At 35.2% G+C, this 7,868-nt stretch overlaps 1 pseudogene; it reads left to right on the forward strand.

Annotated features, from left to right (window-relative positions):
- The first annotated feature begins 378 nt into the window (after nucleotides 1-378).
- On the forward strand, nucleotides 379-7,473 carry LOC120773547 (annotated as a pseudogene).
- Nucleotides 7,474-7,868: the final 395 nt, after the last annotated feature.

The raw sequence follows: 7,868 nt of genomic DNA on the forward strand, positions 1-7,868 counted from the left end.
TTTTAATTTAGTACTAAAGTTGGCAACTTTGTCTGTCAAGTGTAAATGTCAATTCAACTGTCGTCTGTCAAGGTCAGTCTGTTATCCGCCCCGAGCATTCCAGTCATGTCTAGTGTTGTATGGAACTTTTTCAAAAAAAAAAATAGACAGACAAAACGTTTCATGTAATGTGTGTGGGAAAAAATTATAAAACCAGTGGCAATAAACGAATTTATCTACACATCTAAAAAATAAGCATCACCATGCGTTTTTGCAACATAAAAATAAAAACGCAAGGTCAAGTAAAGTGAATATTACACCAAGAACCAGGTTCACCCGTTTCGTTTACTAATTCAACTAGTAACGTTACATAAACCTGCTGAAATAGAAAATAACCTCATGGAATTGTCTGAATCTGCGATTTACGATGATACTGGTGTAAGTATTTTATTTGTGTACGTTTGTAGCTTTAGAATCTAAATATTTGTTCTTTTTCATAGCCAATAATTGGTCACCTAATTATGTATACTATTTATGAAGACAAGTGCAATGAAATATGTACAAAATGTTCAATATTTTTTTTCAGACTGAATTCTCCAAAGATAGTCAGAGTAAAGACTTGTGGAAACAGATTACACTCATAGATGTGTTTGAAAGAAGTTCAGGCTATGAAGGTATTTTTTATTATCGATTTCAGATTGCTATATTGTTAACTTTTAATTCATAAGAATGTTCTAATTTTATTTATTTTTTTTTTTTCAATTTAGCAGAGGGTCATAAAACAAGCCAAATAAATCAAGCTTTGGTCTACATGATTTGCAAAGACAACATGCCTCTATCATGTGTGGAAAAATCAGGATTGAAAAGATTTATGAGCGTCATTTGTCCACGCTATAAGGTTCCATCACGAACTACAGTAAGCGAACTATAATATGTATAAAATAATTATCTGTTCCCACGACAATCGGGTCTACGAAACCGGAACGGACCCGGATTTTTATCCGGCGAAGGACTGTCAACTGGGCAGAATTTCTGCCGTTACAACAACAACAACAACAACAAGATAAAATTATTATCTTATCCTTTTTATTTTTAAATGTTATTTTATTATTCATTTCTCTTTACAGATAACTGGCTTAATGGAACAACGATATGCTACTACCAAAGCCATTGTACAAATGAGCATCCTCTCCCAGGCATCCACACACACACCACACGATCACACCACATCAACTTCACAACATTGACACGCACCTTCATCATACCCACGTCACAAACCACCAAAGCTAACATTCCACCCTTAACCGCGACTGGCACGCGTGGGCAAACACCTCGAACGAGCGTTTTTCTTTAATATCCAGTTTTTTCGGCAGTTAAATCTACAGTTTTCCGGCAATTAATATCCAGTTTCCCGGCAGTTAAATCGCCAGTTTTTTCGGCAATCAATATGATATGGTGACATTGACAGCACGAAGAATGTATCAGGTAAGTAAAGTATAAAATAAATGCATCAAATTAAAAAAAATAGTAAGTTATACAAAATTTCATAAAGTGGACTAATATTGATCTTCTTTCCTGTAGGCACACACTGCTGATTATATAAAAGAATGCTTTGAAAAAATTACCGACGAGTTTTCAATAGAAAAGGGTTGCATCTTATCAATTACCACTAATGGTGGTGCTAACATGGTTGCTGCAGTGAAGAAATTTTTGGAAGATGGAAAAATAATTCCTTGCATGGCACATTTGTTGAATTTAATAGTGGATGGCGCAACAAGAGATAATGCACCAGTTCTTCAAATTGCCAATCGGGTCAAAGCCATTGTAACATATTTCAAACAATCTGTGAACGCAATGGATGATTTGCGAAGAGAACAAAAGGGACAAAAGAAAGAGGGAGAAGAATTAACACTTATACAATCAGTAAGCACAAGGTGGAATTCTTGTCTTGATATGTTGGAAAGATTCAATACATTATCAGCTATTGTGGCTAAGATTTTGGCAACCAGGCGGAACGCACTTGATATGATAACTTCTTCAGAGTTAGGTGTCATACGAGATCTGATAATATTGCTTACCCCATTTAAGCAAGCTACTAAGATTAGCGGCGATCAGTACGTGACTTCAAGTTTGGTGAATTGCAAACTTACTTCAGAGAGGCCTTGAACAAGTCCTAAATTTGGTATTTGCTAAATTTAGCTATTGCAAAACTAGAACCACTAGAGCTTTACATCTGGCCAAAGTCAATTTTAGACCCACGCTTTAAGCGTGTCTAAAATCGCAATACGCTAGCTGTTACACTGCAATAACGTTCAAAAGAAATACATTTAGAACATATGTAGACGTAAAGGACAACTTTCGCCTGAACTCAGACCCACTCGCACTACCATAATTCCAAATTCTAAAAATTCTTCGGGCCGTCGTTGTGGTGTGGACATGAAAAAATTATGATAGAGATATTGCTGCAGCTTCAGCAAAGCCTTTACTTTCAACTTCAACCTGTGATGGCATGCCTAGCGAACTAAAGCAATATCTAGATCAGCCTATAATACCCAGAAAAGAGAATCCAACAAAATTCTGGTTTGATTGTCGTCATTTTGACCCAGTACTTTCCGACATAGCTCTAAAGTATTTGATATCGCCTGCGTCTTCGGTTTCCTCAGAGAGAGTGGCATCTGCTGTGAATCTCGCAGTACCCAATAACAGAAGTCGGCTTACAGCCGAGCACGTAAATCAAAGAGTTTTTCTTATGTCTGTATCAGATAAATATTGGTTTGATTAATAAATAATTAATGTTTTAATTGTTGTTCTTGATTTATTAAAAATTATGTCTATTGGTTAGTATTTATCTAGTAAGGTAAGATGATTAAAGTAGATTAGGCCAAATATTTTTTTTCATATCATACCGATATATCGATATATCGATATTTTTAAATAAAAATATCAATGTCGATATTGATATATTCAAAAATGACCGATACAATATATATCGATACTTTATTCCATTTCCGACATTCCTAGCACGGCCACGTTGCACTGCATGTGAGTTTCAATTCAGTAGTTAAGTGGTAGTTTATAAGTGCGCGTTGACGAAAAGGAAGGACTAAGAAGACATAGTCTTCCCAACGAGTAATGGTGACTAAACGGAAAGAAAATATATAATAAAATAAAATCCTTTTTTAAAAAAAACTAAAATAAAAAGTATTTTATTAACTGGTGCCCGAGCTAAAATCGCGAGAAATTAAATAAAAAAATTTTCGTGAAAACCCCTTGCCTGTAGTGTCCGTCCGCAGGCAACCGCGAGTTGCGTCGTCAAACGACTCCACCACTTTCAAACCAAAAAGACAAGTATTTTCTAATTTTTATTCCTCTAAAATGTAAGTTGAATCTTCAGATTCAACTATATACATAAATATTAAATTGCAAAATACATTAATAAGGAAATATTCATAAGCAAGCATTAAATTCCTTTAAAAATTAAATCAAATGCCACTGTTATGTTTATTTAAGATATGCCGGGTCGTTGATGCTGAGGAATGTCAAATTAGCACAACGGCTCCAGGTAAATTTAGCAAATAAGATTTTTATAAAGAATATGTCAAGTCAGCACAACGGCTTCAGGTAAATTTAGCAAATAAGATTTTTATAAAGAATAAAATAATTATTAATAAACTGGACGGCAAGCCGCACAGTACGGTAAATTCGCCGGAATTTTATTATTCAAACGAAGGATATGTAATTTCCGATAAATTACATATCATATCGTAATTCGCGCGATAAAGAGTCGCTACCGAATCCGAGTAGCAAGACATGCAAAAAGGACGAAATTCGAGCGATCGGTGCGGTAAATTAAGAAAAAAAAACAAACAATCAAATAATAACACTTATTAAAATTTAAATTGTGAGAAACAGTTTTGTGTATAAAAAAACAATCATCAAGCAGCAGAGACAAAATTTTAAAATAAATAAAGCACAAATAAAGACAATTTACATTGGGAAATTTAAATGAAGCAACAACAATAACATCAGAAATAGCAACCACGAAACTCATCACCAATAGCATCAGAAACAGCAGCAAGTAATAAAACAATGCAGCGGGTCTACCTAATATTGTAAGTCATTAATTATTTTAATATTTTAGATGCTATAGTAATAAAAAAAACGTTTCAATAGTAAATAGAGATACCATACCTATATACTAATTAAATAAGAAACAAAAAAAAAAATAATAATAACCAAGATTAAATTATAGTTAACTTTGCGAATCAATATGGCTAACCCTAACAATTTAGTAAGACAACCGTCTATTTGTGCACAACAGTGTAGAAGTATAGTACAATCAATAATAAACCCTAACGCAGATATTAATTATGGAAACGACCAGAGCATAGAAGAAAGGTACAGAGGAAACCTAAACGAGTTAGATAAAATACCCGATATTGTAAGAAGTTTAAGAGATTTTTCCGGAAACCCCGCAGAATTTATTTCATGGAAGAAAAGTGTCGACAGAGTACTGCAAATTTATAGCTCTAGGGCAAGAACACCCAAATATTGTGGCATCCTTAGCGTCATAAGGAACAAAATAGTAGGAAATGCAGATATAGCGTTAGAATCGTATAACACACCACTCAATTGGAATAGCCAAAAATGCCTAACATTATGTACTTTTGAACTTTAATACCACTTTACCTCCAGTAAGTTCAAATATTGTTCACATGAATTGTATTACTTTATATGTATTATAGCCACCAGAGACTATTGAATGAAGTGCTTGTTTATGTTAAAAAGTTTTGGTACATTAAATATACTTTACTACTCGTAAAAAAAAAATTCATTTGAATGGTTATGTTTTCTAATAGGCAGCTTCAATGTAGAATTTTTTTACTATACGTAGAACACTTTTAATGAACTCCCTGTATATCCCAGTCTGTAAACAAAATGGAATTTAGAACCAACCATATGGACGACAACCAAAAATCTCAGATTAGAACAAGTCATAAGAAACCATCCCAATCTATTCACAGATCCTAACAACAAACTTACATTCACTTCCTCGAGTTCGAGACAAAATTCGCACCAAGTCAGACTCACCAATTTATTCGAAATCATATCCGTACCCCATGGCACTAAAAAATGAAGTTGAAAAACAGATAAAAGAACTCCTAAACCACGGAATTACAAGACCTTCTAGATCTCCGTGTAATGCACCAGTTTGGATTGTTCCAAAAAGATGGACGCATCTGGAGAAAAAAAGTACAGAATGGTCATTGATTACAGAAAGCTAAACGCTATTACTGTAAATGTTTCGACAGATACCCGATTCCGGAAATAAAATATAAAGATTTTCGAACTTATAGGTGACTTTATGCTGTATATATCCGCCAATATTTGGGACCACTTCAATAAAAATTGCCAAACATCCTTTATTCAGAACAGTGTAGTTTTGCGTCTAAAATATATACAATTGGGCAAAAATTTGACCCTCCCTCCATATGACTATTATCAAGATTTTCGAACATACACTTGATTCCTTGCTTCATACATTATGATTGGTGATTATACAAAAAGGTACCTTAATGAAACCCGGGGAACATTTTTTAAGTATGTGGCATATTAGTAGTATGTGGGGTATGAGCAAAAATAGATAAAATCTGGTCGATACTTACCCCTTCTCAAATATATTCAATTTAAAATGTTCGGTTGCACCCGAAGTTAGCCCCTCCTAACTCATTTTATTTTACTATATTGTATTAAAATCACTTTAAATAATTTTTCTCCCGGTTTTTGAGACCAAATGCCTCGTTGTGCATCGCCGTAAATCTCGTACAGCCCATCGTAACATCGACTGCGGTATTCGCCGTAAGCCAATGCCGCAAAAAGACCATAAATCTTCCACAACTTTCTCTCGCAAACTCGTAAATGCCGACTCATCAGATGTTGTCATCGTCTATGCCTCTGCACCATTCAGCAGGGCGTGGGCTTTACTTCTCAAATGCCTACTCAGTCCTTTTTGAAGGCTAACATTGTTGCTGGTTAATATTGGTTTCAAGACGAAATTATCTACAACTTCAAAGTTATGACTGTCACAGTGACGTGGTAACCAAGTCGAGAGATCGATGACTGTTTGTTTGATGACAGGAGATATTTCGTCTTGCTCTCAATCACTACCAGACCCATTTGAATCGCATCTTCGTCCAATCTAACAGATGCTTTGATTAGATTTTTGGCGGTCTTTTATAAGCTCCTACGATCAGCTGATCATCAGCTGTGAGCTGTCAAAAACAAAATATGTTTTAGCAAGTGCTTTACAACATTTTTTCTTTGTTGTGCGCATTGATTTCGAGCTCCTTGGAAATTTACAATTTTTACTTGTTTTATTAAAAGTGTGGCTTTTTATTAACTTCAAGGTATGTGTTACATAAAAAGCAGTGTTTGTGACCGGTCTGTAAATGTGTTGTTCATAAAACGTAGTGGTAATTAAGTGTATTAACAACTAGCCCGCACTAGCGTGCACCTGTCGTTCATGGAGTAGAACTTACAACATTCGCACGGATTAGGTCCAACTCTTTTTTTTTAGCTGGAAGTATGAGTCATTGTGCGTCCAAAATGTGTAATATGAACTGCATTTACCTGCTAACCTTTAAATCATGGCACTTTTTAGGAACAATGCCGGTAGCAAAACGGGTACTTTTTTTAGTATGGCATGAAGAAGCGATCCCAACCAAGAAGTTTCTCACCATGGAAAACTTTGTATTTGGTACTGTTCTCAAAAACCTTAAATATACTCAGGAGGAGTAGTACGAGATTGGCAAAAAGCTGCGAAATTTTACTAGTAAGCTTGTAGAAAAGTGGAAAAACTTTAAAAGAAATATGGTTTTTTTTGAAAACAAAAACCAGGAATGGCTAAATACGCCGTTAGTATTGATTGAAAGATCATTTTCCGAAATTATTGGACGTCCACAAAAAGATATTTCGGAGTGTTGCAAAACAACGCAAGTTAAGAAATTGTCAGGCCTTACTGAAGATGTGCCATCAGAAGCATTGTTGGTAGCTGCAAGCTGCAGCTTGTATAAAGGTGGAAAACGTAGTGCTTCACAGGTGGTGTCAATGATAAACGCCGACGAAGAGTTTAGCGGTAAGATTTTGAAAACTATGAGTACTCCTCAGCGTCTACCGACAAAACTTTCTGATGAAAAAGCACTGGCGCTATTTGTAGATGTTGGACATACCAAGTACACATGGAATTTGTCAAAGAGAGCCGCTAAAGGGCAAAACGCCGATATATATCCATGCTACGACAAACTGCGTTGTGCGAAAAAAAAATGTTATCCTAGTGTCATCACAGTCACTGATCATTTCGCTGAAGTACCATTACAAAGCTTAGTACACCATCCGATTGCTAGGATTATTGAAGCACACCCAGAAAGTTTTCAAAACCATATTGAAAATAACAATAACATCCCAATTAACTGCTACCTACAAATGGGGTTGTGATGGCAGCAGCGGCCATTCTACTTACAGGCAAAAATTTAATGACTTCGATGGAGAGATGATAGATCAATATTTATTTTCAATTTGTATGGTACCATTGATAGTGCAGAAAGGATCGACAGTTTTATGGAAAAACAATCGGCCTTCTTCTACCCGATATTGTCGACCCATTAAATTACTTTGCGAGAAAGAATCGGTGGCAGAGAAATTCAAAACATTAAGAGCCAAATATTAAATATTTTTCCAACATTTGTGAGTACCTTAAGAATTGATATCCAATTTCATATGACCATGCTTGATGGCAAAACGTTCAGTGTCATATCGGAATCGGCTTCGCAAACATGCGGAATCTGAAAAGCTACCTATTAATAAACCTATTTGAATATGGCTTATCAAGT

The sequence above is a fragment of the Bactrocera tryoni genome, chromosome 4, assembly GCF_016617805.1.
Source record: "Bactrocera tryoni isolate S06 chromosome 4, CSIRO_BtryS06_freeze2, whole genome shotgun sequence".
NCBI classification, from domain to species: Eukaryota; Metazoa; Arthropoda; class Insecta; order Diptera; family Tephritidae; genus Bactrocera; species Bactrocera tryoni.